Source organism: Canis aureus, chromosome 3 (assembly GCF_053574225.1).
Source record: "Canis aureus isolate CA01 chromosome 3, VMU_Caureus_v.1.0, whole genome shotgun sequence".
Classification (NCBI taxonomy): Eukaryota; Metazoa; Chordata; class Mammalia; order Carnivora; family Canidae; genus Canis; species Canis aureus.
In genome coordinates, this window is record NC_135613.1 from 65,565,951 (window position 1) to 65,584,691 (window position 18,741).

An 18,741-nucleotide genomic window follows, 5' to 3' on the forward strand; every position below is an offset into this window, starting at 1 on the left:
TAGTGTCTCAATTGGTAACAACAATCACTAATATCTATGAGCCACTGACTCTGAGCCAGGTGCTGTTCTGAGCCCTCTCTGTGTGGAAACCCACTTAATTATCATGGGGCTCCCATTCATAGGACTTAGGTAACTGTTATAATCCTCCCCATTTTGTATCTGTGAAACTGACCCAGAGAGGACAAGTAACTCACCTAAGGTCTCACAGCTTGTGTCTGGATGTGCAGTTATTGGAATCTAGCTGGTCTGTCTGGAGTTTGCACATGCAAGAGCAACGCTGGTCTGGCTTCCCAACAGGATCAGAGAGGACTGGAGGAGGTGTGCAGACTTCTGGCTTGTTCTTGCAGAGGCTGTTATGAGACGAATTGTACCCCTCTCAAATTTATATGTTGAAGTCCAAACCCTTGCTCTTGGCCTTCTGGCCTCTAGGACTGTGAGGAAATAAATTTCTGTTGTTCAAGCCCTTCCTACCCCGTACCCCCCTGGTCTGTGGTACTTATTATAGCAACCTGGCAAACTGATATATCTGGTCAGAGGTGGTAAAAGTTGCGCCCACCTATGTTCTCTTAGACTGCATCGCTAAGGAGCTGGGTGTCCCTGTCCATCTGGGTGTCCCTGTCCATCTAGTCTGGGTGGAGCATCAGGGATGCTGGGTGACGTGCCCTTTGTTGGGTTGGCTGCAGGTCAGCAGAGCCCTCTGCCCTTCCGGTCTATAACCCACTGACCTCTGGTCACTATTGGATTTGTAGATCTTTGGTTAAATCATCATGAAGTGCACATGTTGAACTGTACTGTGCTCTCTGAGAGAGTTCTATGAGGCCTTTGGGCCTCTCTTTCACCACACAGGGCTCCCTGGAGGCTGAGACAAAAGACTTGGCTGGGCACCTCCTGAAATTCCCTGAGGTGATGGAAATTCTTGCTAAATTGCTCTTCACTATAGCTGCCCCAGCACAGAGCAACCCAAAGAGAAGAAAGTTCTTGGATCATCTGATAGAGGCTGTATCCTAAACACTGAAGATTTTCTCCCCCCTAAGCTCATTACAATATATGGGAGATTAGAAAATCCAATTAAAACAAGATCCCAAATGGCATTCTCTTAATGTGTCTGAGCTTGGTATCAGGTAGGCCTGAGGAGATGGGATCTAAATTCTATTCTGTTTGCATTCTTATGCAAACATTGCTGCTTTATTTCATGGACCAAAATATCTTTTTAATAGGCTTCCAGCATGGAAAACTGTGTGCTATTAAATGCAGGTGATTTCTAGTCTCTCATCTGTTTCCTTTGGCCAATGAGGAGAAAATGTTCACACACTTGGGTGTGTGTGTGTGTGCACGTGCACACACACACACACACACACACACAGAGTAGATTGGATTCCACTGAAATATCTCTTTAAAGCACATGGAGTTTATTTTTTGTGTTTATTTTTTTAGAGAGGAAGTGGGGGTAAGCAGAAGGGGAAGGAGAATCCTAAGAATCCGTGCCCAGCAGGGAGCCTGACATGGGGCTTGATCTCAAGACCCTGAGATCTTGACCTGGGCTGAAATCAGGAGTTGGACACTTAACCACCTGAGCCACCCAGGCGCCCCTGCACCACACAAAGCTTAAAACCCACCCCTCCTCCTTGATTCTGATTGTGGAGCTGAATTATTTGGCTTCATCTCTTGAAAGCTAGTTTGAGGGTGTTTACGCCATGTTATTAGCTTGCGTTGAAGGCTGACACTTCTCTCAGCCAATTGACACTTCTTTCAATCCAGCAGTGCGGATTGAAAGCTTCTGATGAGCTGTGCTGAGGCAGATGTAAAAGAGGACAGAGGTCCTGGCCCTTATAGTCGAATTGGACCAGGACTCACTGACGTGAAGGAGGACCCGCTGGTGCTAACTGGTGGGATCCTAACTCAGAGAAGGTAGCCCCACCAAGAGAGACCACAGGGTGGATCTGTTGGGAGAGTGTTCTGCCCCCAGCAGCTCTCCCCTTCCACAGGGCCATGGACTCTGTCCGCAGGGCCACAGTGTGGTTCCACGGGTGCACCCCAGAGCCCACATCCATGGGCATACCCCAAAGCCCACATCCACAAGTGCACCTCGGAGCCACATATAAAAATTGGCATTGATGGGACATCTGGGTGGCTCAGTCAGTTAAGCATGAGACTCTTGGTTTGGGCCAGGTCCCTGTGCTCAGTGTTGTGAGATCAAGCCCTGCATTGAGCTCTACCCTCAGTGTGGAATCTGCTTATCCCTCTCCCTCTCCTCCTCTCTCTTTCTCTCATAAATAATTTTTTTTTTAAATTGGCATTGTGGGCGGCCCGGGTGGCTCAGCAGTTTAGCGCTGCCTTCAGCCCAGGGCCTGATCCTGGAGACCCAGGATCGAGTCCCACATCAGGCTCCCTGCATGGAGCCTGCTTCTCCCTCTGCCTGTGTCTCTGTGTCTCTGCCTCTCTCTCTCTCTGTGTGTGTGTGTCTCCATGAATGAATAGATAAAATCTTAAAAAAAAAAATTGGCATTGTTGGGGTGCCTGGCTGGCTCAGTCAGAGCATGTGACTCTTGATCTCAGGGCTATGGGTTCAAGCCCCATGTTGAGATTACTTAAAAAAAAAAACATAATATTTATTTATTTATTTATTTATTTATTTATTTATTTATTTATTTAAAAGATTTTATTTATTCATTCATGAGAGACACAGAGAGGAAGAGAGGCAGAGAACAGATGCAAGACCGATCCTGAGATCCTGGGATCACATCCTGAGCCAAAGGCAGATGCTTAACCACTGAGCCACCTAGGCGTCCCTGTACATAGTGATTTCTAAAGGAAATAATAATGCTAAAAAAATTATATTGGCCAATGGTAAACTGCAAAAGCCAGTGAATTTTGCCATATTGCCTCTCCAAGTCATTATACCATTTGACCTTTCCATTAGTATATGAGCGCCTTTTCCCCAAACTCTTTCCAACACTGGGTATTGGCTGTTGTGCAAACAAACCTAGTTCTATTATTTACTGGTTGTTAATTTGGCTAGATTTCTTAGTTTCTCCTAATCTCAGTTTATGAGACTAGTTTCATTAGTCTATAAAGTAGAAAAAAGGAAAAAATCCTATCTAGAGCTTTTGTAAGGGTCTTGTAAGATCATCTGTGCATACCACTTAGCACTGCCCTTGGCAAATAGAAAATATCCAATAAATGTTTAGTCTTCCAGAGACAAAAGGGTAAAATAGTCAGGAACAGGATTTTGGAGTCCATGTATCTGGATGAAAATTCTCTCTTCAGCCCTCTTTAGCTGTATGAGTCTGAGTAATGACTTATTTCCTTATCTGTAAAATGTAGGTGATAATAATAGTAACTTCCTCACAGGAATATTGTGAAGATTAAATTAATGAATTCATGTAAAGTATTTAAAAGAGAACCTGGATCATAGCAAATAATAAATATTAGCTATTTTTGCAACTTTGCCCAATTTCTATATCTCTAAATGTTTAATTTGCATTTATTCAATTACTAGTAAGTTTACATAGTTTTTAAAATTATGTATGTTAGCCAGTTCTATTTTTCTTGCAAAATGCCTATTCATGTTCATTGGCCATTCTCCTATGGGGATGTTTTTCTTATTTTCTTTTGGATTTATAAGACTTTAGGCATAATATATATAGGATCTGTATCTGTCATATATGCTTCAAATATTTCTTTTTTTTTTTTTTTTGCTTCAAATATTTCTTGACTTATTTCTTGTCTTTTATTTTTCTAGCCCACTAAGGAACTGAGACATGGCATGACTCAATAGAAAAAGATAAAGAATTCTTCCATCTGCAGCACTTCTCTTATGGAAATAATAGTTTAGTACAGAAAATGAGTCACATACAAATGGAAATATAACAAATAATAAGAGGCAACAGAATAAATGCTAACTAAGTGGTTTCAGGAATAATGGTAATGACTGCCTACTCTGCAGGTAGATTGTTCTGCTGTGGTGCAGTTCCAGTGAGCTATTTCTGTATCGTGAGTTGGTAGGAAATATTTACCATTGATATGTTTGTCGTGAAGCAATGTTTACCCTCGGAGTGGCGTACAGGTTGGGTTAGAAGATTATTTGAAACTATGAGACCACCCAAGAGAATGTTTGTCATAACTGGGGAGGAAGAGATGAAGAACCTTTGTGGCAGGGGCGTCTGGGAAATGTGGTTCCTGGTCTTCTAACCCCGTGCACAGGTGACAGCAGGAAGGGGGAATTGCTAACACTGTCTGGCATGGCTACTGTTTGCACGGGGTGTGGAGGAAAATCCTTTCAGAGGCAATGGCCCTAGAAGCCCTCCAGATTTTGTCTGTATCTTTCTGTCCCACTAGTACGTGTCATTATTCTGGACTGTCATCCTTGAAACAGCCACCATGAAGGTTTCTCTTCCCCCAATCTTGCACTCCTAAAATCTATCCCCCACTCTGCATCAACACTGACCTTTCTAAATATAAATTTAATCATCACTACTACAAGAGTCTTCAGGACAGAGTCTGGATCCATGGCATGACATCAGGGGTGCACAGCCCGCCCTAAATACCGCCTCCACCATACCTGTCCTGCAGCCCCTCTGGATACCCTAAGCTCCCTCCCTCCCAACTGCTGGACGGTTCCAACAAACCATGCACTCTCTAGGCTCAGACATGATTCCTCTTCCCCCTTCTCTACTTCCATACTCTTTGCCAACCTTTTTTATCTGTCCTACTAAACCATATAACTTCCTCATCTTCCTTGCAGCCAGGGGAAGCCATGGACTACTGTTCTGGAAAAAAAAAAAAATTATATATGTATGGTTTTTAGAAGACGGTATCCATTCCCAAATAAAAAGGCAGAATTCGTCCATGGAGTCTTTGGTGCCTGACTCACACCCATTTTTTTTCCTGTCTGGAAAGTAGACAAAAGATCTGGAAGCACCGTAGCCATCTTGCAACCCCACTGGGAGAGAGAGATTGAACGTGGAAGACAATATGGAGAGGATGATGAAGCAGAAAGATGGAAAGAGCCTGGTCCTTGATGATGTTACTGAGGTGTACCCTGGACTTGCCTCTCCTGAGCTTCTGTTGGGGCTTGAGAGAGGAAACACTGTCTGTGGGAGTTATTGGTTAGTTATCTTTCATTGCTTCAGACTGTATTCATAATGGACACAGATCAAGTGCAAGTGGCATATCTTCTGGAAACATCCCAGTCTGCCATAGAGTTCTTTCAACTGTCATCTCACGTCATCCTGTACTACTCCTTGCCTAGAGTCTTCATTATATGTCTTCCGGGGTGTCTCACCCCAGAATCTGAGCTCCTGAGAGGGGAAGTTTACTCCAGTTCTCTTTGCCTCTCCATCTCTTTGCCTCCCCAGCACCTGCTTCATAGTGTTCAGGGTTGACTCTGGAGTCATCCAGTAATGGCCTTGCTGGAAGCACTGATTTAGCGTGGGGAGACGGTAGTGTTTGAGGACATAGAAGTAGCAAGAAGTAGCAGGAGGGATGGAGGAAGGGTTGGAGACAGGAGGGACAGACGGGACTACAGGTAAAGTAGATGCTGGAGGAGATGAGAGCAGGTGGAAGTATTATTCCTGGCGAGGAAGCAGGACATTTCTCAGTCATGAGAGTGAGGGAAGTTCTGGAGATATTTAAGGAGAAGCCAGAAAAGCTGAGGGAATAAATCACATAAAATTGTTATAACCTTCCCAGGAAATAGAAAATTATCTGTAGACAGTCAGGTGGCACATTTGAGATTGAAGCTAAGGGCCACAGGGGGAGAGGTAGCTATGAGAAGTGCCCCTTCCAGGGGGAGAGCTGAAAGCAGCACGAGAGGTTCTCAGCAGAAGGAGGGGCTCAGCCGGGATTGGCAGCATGTACCTGGTTTTACACTGACACAGGTTCAGGGTCATTTTTATGACTCTATCTTCACTTTTCAGATTGCCAGTATCTTCTGGAGAAAGTCTTAGGAAGGGGCTGCTTAGCTGTAGAGGGACTACATCTGGATGGCAGATGGGATTCTAGAATGGAAGGGAGTGCTTTTCTAAAGTTGACTCTGTGGGATATGGGTGGACTAGGAATACAGGCAAGGAAATGAAGATCATAAGAGATCCACCAGGAGGCAGAGAAAGGATCAGGAATTGGGACAGTTAGAGTCTGAGACATGGTGTGATGCTTTGCGGAAATGTGGAGGAATGATGACATCTGTGGAATTCTTATGTCCCTACTGGTTCCTCTGGTTCCAGAGACAGAGGTCCCTAGCTCTGTAGAGAAACTTAGAGAGACCAAGGAATTAAACGGATTGTTAAGAGGGGTGTTGGAGCCTCGGGGATGATGCCAGGGGCATAGAAGAAAGCAGGCTGTGATAGCATCTGGAGGAAGGTGTAGGATGATGGCCTGCCCACCATCTGTTGAGGGAAGGAGGCTGACTGTTGACTCAGAATGGAGACTAGGAAGCTTGAATGCTGGTCTCCTATGTCTGGGCAGGAGGAGAAGTCCTTTCACCAAACAGGGATGGGAGGAAAGTAGAGTGAAAACAACGTTTCAATTATGAGAACTTTGGGGACTGACTGGAGCATGAGCTCTGCTTTGAATCCTGACTCCTCTAAATACCCCCTGGAAATTCAACCTCCTATACCTCTATTTTCTCATTTGAAAATGGAGATACTGGTTTTTTACTTACAGCTTAGGTCAAAAGCTATAGTGAGAATTCTTTGAGAAAATATATAAAAGTGCCTGGCAGGTAATAGATGTTCAATAGTGATGCAACTATTATTACTTTTCCATAAGGGGGTTTATAACAGAATGATGCTTCTGAAGAGCCCAGGGCAGGGTTGGTATGAGTTCGGTGGAGTCTGGCCCATCTGGACATACTTGTGAGCACAGGCAGGGGAGCAGGAGGGAGGCATATGTGGTCTCTGTGGCAATTGTCAGTTGCAGGGGTTGGGACAGAATAGGGAGATACTAACAAAAGAAGGGCCAGCATATCCTGGCAGCTCTTGAAATACCAGGACGGGAGCCACGGGGAAGGGCACCAGGTTGGAATGGATAGAAGCTATCTCTGAGCCATCTGCAAACATGACACAGTGGAAGGAGCAGGTGCCTGAGTTCAGAAGGCCTAGGGCTGATTGAAGCCTGCTCCCTCCACCTGAACCAGACAAAGAAAGATCTGTGTGATCTTGAGGAAGCCACAAGATGACACACGTCCAAGTGGGTTGTCACCTGTTCAGTGCTGTGCATTGTGGAATGGGGCTATCGGGAAGAGACCTGGGACTGTGTTGGATATGAACGCATGCACTTAGGGAGAGCATCTCCTACTAACATGCTAATGAGGTTGGTAACACTAAGTTTGGCCTCTTTTTCTTAAAGATAGGCTTTATTTATTTATTAACACATTTTAGGTTTTTTGGGGGAAATATTTTATTTATTTATTTGAGGGTGAGTGCATGAGTGGGGGTGGGTGTCAGAGAGTGAGAGAGGGAGAAGCTGAGCAGGGAGCCTGACAGAGGACTCGATCCCAGGACCCTGGGATACATGACCTGAGCTGAAAGCAGCTGCTTGACCAACTGAGCCATCCAGGAGCACCCCCCCCCCCCCGCCCAGCACATTTTAGTTTAAGAGCACTTTTAGTTTCACAGCAAAATTGGAGGAAGACGCAGCGATTTCTCATATACCTCCTGCCCCCACCCATGGACAGCGTCCACATCGTCAGTATCCCCCACCAGAACGGTATATGTGTTATGATCAACGACCCTTTGTTGGCACATGACAGTCACTCAAAGTTCATGGTTTATGTTAGAGTTCACCATTGGTGTTGTACATTCTATGGGTTTGGAAAAGTCTAGAATGATATGCATCTAACATTATAGGATCATACAGAATAATTTCATTGCCTTAAAAATCCTTTGTGCTCCTGTTCTTCCCTCCCTCTCACCAAACCCTAGCAGCCACTGATCACTTTACTGACTCCATAGTTTTGCCTTTTCCAGAATGTCATAGAGTTGAAATCACACAGTGGATAGAAGCCTTGGTTTTAGAGCTCACAGAGGACCATCATAACTATGGCAACTTGTGAGGGAGGTATTATCATTCCCATTTTATAGCCAAGACACTGAGACTCAGCTGGTTAGGAGATGACCCAGCAGAGCAGAGGTGACCCTGGATCTTCGGATCCCCTTCCTACACTTGAGTCTTCCTGGTGTGGAAGGGGGGAAGGCTCTGATGATGGTGACTCACTGTTGTCCTGTTTGCAAGACTTTTCTCTGTGGCCCTGCATGATTCTCTCTTACTTGGGGGAAAATGTTTTCCAAATACACAGTTTTTCTTCTGCAATTGTTTCGGCCAGAGAGCTGATTTTTCTGTTTGCTCTAAAGCTCCTGTTGAAATACTTCTGTCTCCGCTTCTGCCAAATCAATCCCGAAAGACACTCCGCCCTCCTTGATCTCACACCCCCTGGGGCCAGGCATCTCTGCTTGTCCCCATCCTGTCAGTGATGGATTCTTATCTCAGCCCCAGCACACGGCCTTCCTTGGGACAGTGATGTTCTTTGCCCTGCCACTGCTTTCATTTTCCCACTTTTTGATATGTTGTCCTGTGATTCATGACGTTTAGCAGGGCTGTTTAATAACTGAATTCTCTAATGGGACAGACATGTCCTGTAAAACCCCAGCTTCGTTCTGGAACAAGTGCAGTTGCCGAAGAGGGGCGGCAAAGTGGACGGGTCCAAGCTGGGTTTGGGGAGGAGGCATCCGTGTTACAAGCCTGCCTGTGTGTGAGAGAGAAGCGGATGTGGATTCAGGAGCTGGGGTCGTTTTCAGACTCTGTCATCCTGGGTGATGAGAGAACAAGGACTTGCCTTCAGCAAAACAAAAGCAGAGATTTGCAGCGGCAAACATGAAGCATTTCAGGGGTTGCCTGTGTGAGCCCATGACCGAAGTCCAAGAGGAGCCCCCCCTGGTACACTGGTTCTGCAGAGGGCCCTGGGATAATTGCACCACCCTAAGGACAAGCCCCTCAATTGATTGAGATCAACTCTTTTCCCACCATTTTGAGGGAGCCCCAGCATTGGATTGAAGCTGATTTAAAAGTACCCGCAAAAAAAAAAAAAGTACCCGCAAAAATGTGGTTTTCTTGCATATCTGAGTTTGTAGACAGAGATTCATCTCTGCTATAACTATTCCTGGGCACAGGAGCCTCCAGGACCCGGGCTGGTTTCATCCTTAAACACCCCCTCTTCCAGTGTGCGTTCCCAACATGGCCAAGCACTGGCAGTTCCAAACAGAAGCGTCTTTCCATCCCACTGCCTTTGCTTAGGGCCCGGGCAGAAGCTTCTGAGCAAAGCCAGTTGTGCGCAATGTAGTCTGCTTTAAGTAACCTACCCCACTGCTCTGTGTGCAGGTAACTTGACCCGGGAACAGACATCTGACGCACAGATCCACCCCCAGGTGGCCTGGTGTGAGTAGGCTGTGCTGTACTGGATGGGAGCTGGCCAACGCAGTCCCACTCTTCGAGAGTTTGAATGCAAGGAACAGAAAATCAGCTGACACACTAGCATGGGAGGAAGCCAAGGCAGACAAGGAGACAGGGTAGGATGAAGATCAGTGGAGGTGAATACTAGGAATAGACAGAAATTAGAGCGAATGAGGTAAATAGATAGCAGTGGCTGGACATGTGGAAAGAGGGGAGAGATAGGCAGACAGGGAGAGAGGCTTAATCACCAGTCTGCTGAATCACCAGAATAAAATGCAATGGATCCACTTCTAGGAGAACTCAGGGTATGTGAGCATTAAGAATTGTGTTCATTCTTGAATGTTCCACGTGAGGTGTAGCTCTATGTATCTTTACATTAAATTTCCATTAACTGAAGCAACCTTTTTGTCTTGAAGTCTGGAAAATTTTAATGCAGTCCTGAGATCCCAGTTGCCTAGACTGTCCTTCTCCCTGTTTCCTCACAGTTTTCTATTCTTGCTGTAAAACCCCATTCATGCCTCCTCCTTTCGTCTCCCCCCAGTCCACTGCGCCCCCTCGGCTGCCACCCTCTGTGCTCCTAGGACCACATGTCTATCACTGTGTTTGGCTCACCCTGGTGTGATCATCTATTTATCATCCTTATTAGGTGCTTACCGCTCCCTGGCAAGGATTATACTTTACCCATTTTAAAATCCAACTAACAAATGTCAGAACTTGAAGCTGAACCCAGGTCTTCTTTACTACTTCCTCTCCAGTCCTTAAACTTTTTAGGACTGCTTTCTCCTGTCCCCCAGCAGATGTTTCCAGGAGATTTCATCTGGCATCTTCAAACTCACACAAGGGGAGGACTCTACTTGCTGAACCCTGACCACCTCTTAGTAAGGGGTTTGCTTGCTAGCTTCTCAGTTGAAAGATAAAACACACAGCGATTTCTTTTCCAGTGAAGAGTAGTACAGTTGATCAGTTTATGGTTTGACAAAATGAGATCTATCCTCAGGAGCAAACTATGTCAAAATATATCAAACACGTACATTTGTGGCGAAACGAGGCCCGATCTGCAATGGGCTAAGACTGAGTGGAGAAAGCAAGATTGTGGCTGCACAGCTGCTGACAGCCTTGGTGTAGACAAGAGGAGGAGCACTGCAAGGGATCCCACTGCAGGCAAGCCAAGGTGTTGGGGGCTCGAAATCCAAGGAGGCCACGACGGTGACACCAAGTATGACCCTTCCTGAAACTTTGCACCCTAGGTGCTGCACTTGCCTTGGCCTTGCCTCTGGAGTCCTTGTGTCAGAGCCCGAAACAACCTTCTTAGAGTTTGTGTACCTTTGTGATTAGGAGGATTTCAGAGATGGCATCGTGCCTGTCTTCTATTGCCACATCCCCAAGACTGAACACACTTACTGAGTTTGCTGAGTGAATAACTTAGTAGGATCTGGGGAAACCAAAGTAGATTCAGCAGTGAGCGGTGTCTGTTCTTTTAGAGCAAACACGTAGAAAGAAACTTATATTTTTGAACAGGTGACTTAGAATAGAAGAGAGACAGATTGTTGTACCTCCAGAGAGAGGATTAGTTCCAACTCTCCTCTTCCCTTGGGGGTTTTTGTTTGTTTGTTTGTTTGTTTACAAAGAAAGCACTAACATTTAAATGAATTAGTGTAGGTTAGTGATTGGGGATGAGATGAGATGGCTTTGGAAGCACCTCCAAATCTTTAATCTGGTGTTATTCATTAATCCATTTTTCCAAAAATCATTTATTGAAGATCTACTTCATGTTATCAACAGGACTAATTGCTGTGGCATAATTGAAAGCCTGTATCTAAATATAAAAACCTTATTGGGGCACCTGGATAGCTCACTCAGTTGAACATCCGACTCTTGATTTTGGCTTAGGTCACAAGCTGAGACTGCCGGCTTCAGTTTCCATGAGATGGAGTGAGGATTGAACATGGAGGGAATCTGCATAAAGTACTTCCAGATTTTTATAATCTCTCCCTCCTCCAGTCTTATAGAAATTTCTCATCCACACCTAATTCACCAGCGATTTTTAATGGCTCAGTCTTTCTAAAGCCATTAAAGGAACATTCATTTTAGGAATTAATGTCTTTCTCTTCACATTCATATTTAATCAGTTTATAATATACAAGTACACAAAAGTATCTAAACATATATATATACTTATATATCATATAAGTATATTTTTATATATAAAATGATATAATGATATATCATATGATATAAATGATATATATACTTATGATATATAAGTATATTAAAAAATATTTAATTAAATTACATAAGGGCAGACCTTGGAGATACTGCAGGTTTGGTTCCAGACCATTGCAATAAAGCAAATATCGCAAATGAAGAGAGTAAAAAAAAATTTTTTTAAAGATTTTATGTATTTATGTATTTACTTATTTATTCCACCGAAAGAGAGCATGCAAGCGCAAGCAAGGGGAGGGGCAGGAAGAGGGAGAAGCCGACTCTCCACTGAGCAGGGATCCCGATGTGGGGCTTGATCCCAGGACCCTGAGATCATGACCTGAGCTGAAGGCAGAAGCTTAACTGACTGAGCCACCCAGGCACCTCCTTTTTTTTTTTTTAATTTCCCAGTGCATATAAAAATTATGCTTACACTATACTATAGTCCATTAATTGTGCAATAGCATTATGTCTAAAAAATGGATATCCCTTAACTAAAAAATTCTTCATTGCTAAAAATGTTGACCATCATCTGAACTCTGAGTGGCCTGTGATCACTCATCACCAGATCACCATAACAAACATAAACATAGTGAGAAAGTTTGAAATATTGTGAGAATCACCAACATTGTGATGCAGAGACACCAAGAGAGAAATGCTATGGGAAAACTGGCTCCAATTGATTTGCTCGATGCAGAGTTGCCATAGAATTTCACTTTGTAAAAAAACAAACGGCAGTATCTGCTAAGCACACTAAAGCGAAGTAATTATAATTATAATAGGTAAACAATTTGTGTATGTGGGACTCAAGTCCTGCGATCACGACTTGAGCCAAAGGCCAATGCTCAACCACTGAGCCTTCCAGGTGCCCCCACAGTTTATGTTTTATACAACCCATATTCATAGAGGCCAACTGGGAGAAGTGTGTGTTAATGAGCTTAACCACAGTGTTCAGGGTCTTGTGGCCACTGCCCGTGTGATCTACAGAAGTCCTGGAGCACGCTGGTTCTGTCATCTTAGCCAGTAGGGCTTGGTTAAGAATATACTAAATCTCCATTATATGACCAGTTCCAGAATTTGGTCTTCCACTTTGGATGATCAGAAACTCACTTTTGGTAAGGTCGGAAGGGAATGAGGCTAAGACAGTGGCTCAGACTAATGAATTCACAGAGGCCTAAGGCCTGTGGCCCCGTCTTAGTCCCTTGTTTGCATGACGGATGGCTGTCAGAGGATCCGGGCTATTGGAGGTCTGTGTGGTGAACATATTCTATGTTGTCTCCGCTGCTCTTGTTTTTTATTCCTTTATCACATAACCTGTCAAAATTTGTAATTATTTTAATGCCTGCTTATCTGGTAATTGCAACTGAGGGCTGAATGAGGATTTTTAAGATAGTTTTAATTGGCTTTAATTTTTACAGTAATTTGCGGTTCATAGCAAAATTGAAGGGAAGGTATTGAGATTTCCCCTCTACTCCCTGCACCCATGCAAGCACAGCCTCACCCATTCCTGACACTTGCCACCAGAGCGGTGCATCTCATACAACTGATGAATTCACTGACCTGTCATTATCACCAGAAGTCCAGAGCTCACATTAGGCTCACTGTTGGTGTTGTGCATTCTATGTGCTTGGACAAACGTACAATGACATATATCTACCATTATAGTATCATACAAAAAATCTTCTGAGGAGGGGGGTATATGCAGGAAGCTGGAAAGAAGAGGGGTAGATGTAGGAAGGAAGGCTAGCTAGTAAGTTGAGAGAGTTCTTATAGCTTTTCTTTTCTTGGTGAAGTTAGAGGTAATGTCTTGAGGGTTTCAGAGGCATGATGATGGCTTGGGAGAGCAGTTCTAGAGAAGGGCCTTCTCACCCTGGAAATATTCCAGGCTAGCTGACTTTTGAGTCCACTTGGGACTGAGGCCATGCCTGGTTATGGCCTTTGGAGCTCAGGCATGAGAATCATGGTGGACGCTGGAGGGTTTCTGGGTAGTTTTGCCAGGTGGGGGCTCAGAACTCATAATATTGTCGAGTGTGGTTAAGGAATGGCTTCTCTGAGGCCTTCTTTGCCCACTTTCTTGCTTTTGGACTCTGTTTTATGCGATGGAGCCACTGGCTTGGTGAGTACAGAGATGCTGGTGAGGGACTAGCACAAGTCTGGAAACATCTTAAGGCCAGTTTACTGGACTTTCCTTATATTGAAGCACTCCACGAACGCTGGATATGCATTTTAGGAATTAGCCATTCAACAGTTTAGGTAAATCTATTACACTAACTGGCAATTTTTTGTGGGGCAGAGCCAGTGCCTGAAAATATAAAAATGAATATTAAGGAACTCCTTTGTTCCAAGAGTTTACAGGGTAATGGGAGAGACACGTAAGTAATTATATAGAAAAATAATAACATGTTAGGTCCAAAGGTAAAGACATTTACCCCATGTTGTGGGTCCCTAGGGACCGCTGGATGCTGATTCAGTCATTTCTCCACTCTGCAGAAATGAAAATAGGCAGAAAAATGCTGAGCTTTGCCTCTCTGGTCAGAAGGGATGCCCTGCAGGGCAGCAGGTCTGGGCCCGGCTGGGCTGGAGTTCAGGGTTCCCATCCAGGAGCTGGGGCCCAGCTGGCAGCAGGGACATGCCAGGCTCCCTTTGAGGGCTGTGGAACCAGCAGGGGGGCTCTAGCCTGGCTGCCTTAGCACCACAGCATGGATTTTCCGTGGCAGGGAGCCTAGCAGGAGCTGCATTGAGCTTTGGCAGATCGCGATCCACATCAGAGCACAGAGGTTTGCTGTAAAACCTCAGTCAGCAAGAGATCTGTCAGGGCAGCGTGAGTCAGGGAGGGGCTTCTGGACACTGGTCTTCTCAACTGTAAAGCTTTGGGCCCAGCCTCCCATCCCCCTCTCAGTACAGCCGTCAGGGGCAGTGTGACTTTTTGGAAGGAACACGCAGGTAAGGTCGGGAGGCAGCACACGCTCAGGCCTTGCGTGGGTCTCATTCTTGTCATCCGACCAGGGAACAGGAGTAATAGTAATAACACTAATAATAACGATAGCAACAGATACTATTACGACTACTACTGACACTTATTAACTGATAGCTGAGGAGTGACGTGGATTAATCGCTCCCACAGGCTCGCAGTAGACGTTAGGGGCTCCGCGTTAAAGATGATGCCTCAAGGTGTGAAGAGGCTGAGCAACTTGCCGAGAATGGTTCTGCTGGAGGCGTCCGAGGTAGCACAGGGCCCAGGTGTGATGAACCTCCCGGTCCCCCTTCTTCACCTCGACTGCCCACTGCCCCAGACACATTTTACATTTGTGCGTTGCCTTCCAGTATTCGACTCACTTTTCCCTCCATCACCTCACGTTAGCTTCAGAGTTTTCCCAGGAAGCAAGCGGAACAGGTGTTACTGGCCATGCCAGAGATGTGCAGACTGAGGGCCAGAGAGGTTAGGTGACTAGGCTGGTCGTGCAGGGCTGGGTTAGAGCTCCAACCAATGTTTGCTGATTTGTATCCTCCTCTTCTCTTTCTGTCCCACCTGGTTGCACAGTTCTCCTGTAAAGAACTACAGGAAAGATGAGAGGATACACTGTCCTTGGAGGAGCTTGAATGCCTTTGGAAAGAGCCCTAGCCACACAGGAGAGGGAAGCAGCTCTGTGCTGGGGCTGCTTCTGATATTTGCAGTTGTTAAGGTGACTTTCAGGGGCCTGCTATTTGAAGAGTGGGGCTGCTTCGGCCAAGGTCTGGGATTAACCCTGTGTAGGCTGTATGGGCTGGACACAGAGAGAAACCAACCCAGCGGAGGCTCACCTGAGATTGCCTTAGTAAGCAGTGGTTGTTGGCCTTCTAATGTGCCCTCCATCCTGCAAGGTTCTGGGTGCCCACTGGCTATCCCCCTGCACTTGGCTTATCCCCCATTAAGAACGATAGCCATTGACACTTGGGCAACACTCCACACTTGGAAAAGTGTGCAAACATGACTTTTACACTCAGGATCTTATTGGCTTCTCATAATAGCCACGAAGAAAGCCAGGGAAGACATCTTACAAACAATTATTAGAGGGTTCAAATGACTTTTTCAGGATATGAATATTAAGTGGTAGAACAAGGGCTCAAACATAACCCCATAGCTCTAAAATCTATGGTCTTTTTACTGCCCTTGATTTCCAAAAACCCATCTACTCTGCCTTCCATCTCCTTAGGGTTTCAAAGTTTTCAAGATCATGTATTACTTTTATTGCTATGTTTTTAGAAGATTCTGGTGACAAAAATGCTTAAAATTTGGTAGAAATTCTCGGGGAAAGTGAATTATTCGGCATGGGCACATTTTACCAATGCTCTTAAACCCAGCCCCTAGGCATGTTTTTACTTTGTTATTGCCACGGTCCAATCTCCAGTATTCCCATTGCTTTACCAATGGACCCCCTCATGTGCTGGGGTATGTGGATGCTCATCCGTGCAAGTGTATACTCGCTGCTCTGCCAAAGTCATATTTTGCCGTTGGTGAGTCAGGGGCTCCACCTTCTAATAGGAGAATCAATGCAATTTTTATTAGTTTATAGTTTTGAAGAAATACTTTTGGCAACTGCATGGCTATATTTACTCTTCATAGGTGACTTTGAAGGTATAAGGATGGACATAAAAATTACCCTAGAGATTTGACAGGTAGAGTAACCACAGAGACATTGGTCTGACCCTTTTAATTTATAGCTGTATATATCCTTTGGGATACTTTTGGCTGCAAGTAACAGAACACCTATCAGCCAGGTCTGACATCATAGGACATGTGCCATTTTCTTAACAAGAAGTCTGGAGGAAGTTGTAGTGTAGGATGTTTCACTGGTTCTGAAGATGTAGGTTCCTCCAGTCTTACCCTCTGTCATATCCATGCATGGCAATGTCGTTTCTTACAGTTGCAAGATATCTGCTTCACTTCCAAGCATCATGTCTCTTACAAAAGGTCTAAAGAAGAATCAAGAGGGTATTTGGGGAATGTGAGAATGTTTTCCTCTTATGTCTCTGTTTTTTCTTTTACATTAAGATTTTATTATTTTTTGAGATTTTATTTATTTGCTTGAGAGAGAGAGAGTGAGCAAAGAGGGAGAAGCAGACTCCCTGCTGAGCAGAGAGCTCAACTCAGGGCTCTAACCCAGGACTCCGAGACCATGACCTGAGTAGAGGGCGGATACTTAACTGACTGAGCCACCTAGGTGCCCCAAGACTTCATTTTTTTTTTAGAGCAGTTTTATCCTTTGACCTGCACATGCATGGCTTCTTGCATTATCAATATCACTCAACAGAGTGGAACATTCATTACAATTATATAAACATATATGTACACATCACAATCACTCAAATACCATAGTTTATATTACAGCTCACTCCTGGTAGTGTACACTCACTGGACTTGGACAAATGTATAATGACATGTATCCATCATTATGGTATCATACAGAGTATTTTCACTGCTCTAAAAATCCTCTGTGCTCTGCCTATTTATCTCTCTCCTGCCCACCAACCCATGGCAACTATTGATCTTTTTACTTTCTCCATAGTTTTGCCTTTTCTAGAATGCCACACAGTGGGAATCATGCAGTATGTAGCCTTCTCAAGTTGACTTCTTTCCCTTAGGAGTATGCATTTCAAGTTCTTTTGTGTCTTTTTATGGCTTGACAGCTGTTTATAATTCCAAATAATATTATGTTGTCTGGTTGTACCACACTTTATCCATTCACCTGCTTAAGGACATCTTGGTTGCTTCCAATTTTTGACAATTATGAACAAAGATGCTAACAAACATCCATGTGCGGGTTTTTCTATTGACATAATTTTTCAACTCCTTTGAGTAAATACCAAGGAATGTGATTGCTGGATTGCACGGGAAGAGTATGTTTAGTTTAGAAGAAACTGCCAATCTGTCTTCCAAAGTGGCCGTATCATTTTGCATTCTTATCAGCCATGAATGAGAGTTCCGAGTTCCTGTTGTTCCACATGCTTATCAACACTTGACATTGTCAATGTTCAGATTTTGGCTATTCTGATAGGCATGTACTGGTATCTTGCATTTCCTTGGTGACATATGATGTGGAGCATATTTCCATAAGTGCATTTGCCCTCTGTATATCCTCACACTGGTGAGGTGTCTGTTAAGGTCTTTGGCCCATTTTTAAATTGGGTTGTTTGTTTTTCTCATTATTGAGTTTTAGGACTTCTTTATATATTTTGAATAAAAGTCCTATACCACACCGTCTCTGCTTTTCAAGGATTAAATTCTTATCCAGAATTTCCCCAGCCAATTTCCCCATATGTATCATAGAACCCTGACTATAAGGAAGGCAGGACAGCATGAATTCAACATTTGCAGCCTTCATAGTTGGAAGCAATCAGCGAGAAGGGGGTTGGAGATACCTCCTGAGTGGCCAATCACCAGTACCTAACCAAGGAGAGCCTGAACTCCTGAGAAACAGTGGGACTTCTCTGAAGTCACAAAGCCAGTGGGAGCTGGGAGTAAAATCTACATTTTCAGTCAGGTATCCAAAATGGGAAACTGAGTGTGGGGAGTGGGGGAACTTCTGTACCAGAGCATCTCTTCTTCTGTTCCGATCCATGGAGATTACATGTCCTAGTTTTTGGCTGGTTGAGATCCCAGAACTGTAATTTGAAGCCAGATTCTTGGTAGAGGAAGCTGGCCTTGGTGGTCAAGAGACTATTAATTGTTCCTTTTGTCTCTTAGCTTGCGGGCAAAGACACCTGGTCACCTGTCTGACCATCACAGAAAATGCTGATGTTTCTTCTGTCAGAATTCATCTTTTGCAAGGTGTTGGTGATTTTTTTTTTATTGGTCAGAGGACAAAAGAAAAGTACTCGAGTCTCTAATTCCCCTAAGGTGAGCTATTTTAGAAATCTTCAGAAAGTTAGGTAGGAAAAGATCACAGCCCAGATCAATAACTGCCTCCTGGCCTGAGAGCAGAAGATGGTTTATTTATGTGCCTGGGATGTTGTTGAGTGTATGCTCAATACCCAAGACTTTGATCACATGGGCGTACATAACACCAAGCAGTGAATTATTAAAACCAAGAGAGACTTGCTTGGTTCACATAC

At 44.4% G+C, this 18,741-nt stretch overlaps 1 pseudogene; it reads right to left on the reverse strand.

Annotated features, from left to right (window-relative positions):
- Positions 1 to 202: 202 nt before the first annotated feature.
- The window catches only part of LOC144304634 (calcyclin-binding protein pseudogene), a 55,974-nt pseudogene continuing 37,435 nt past the window's right edge, over positions 203 to 18,741 (reverse strand).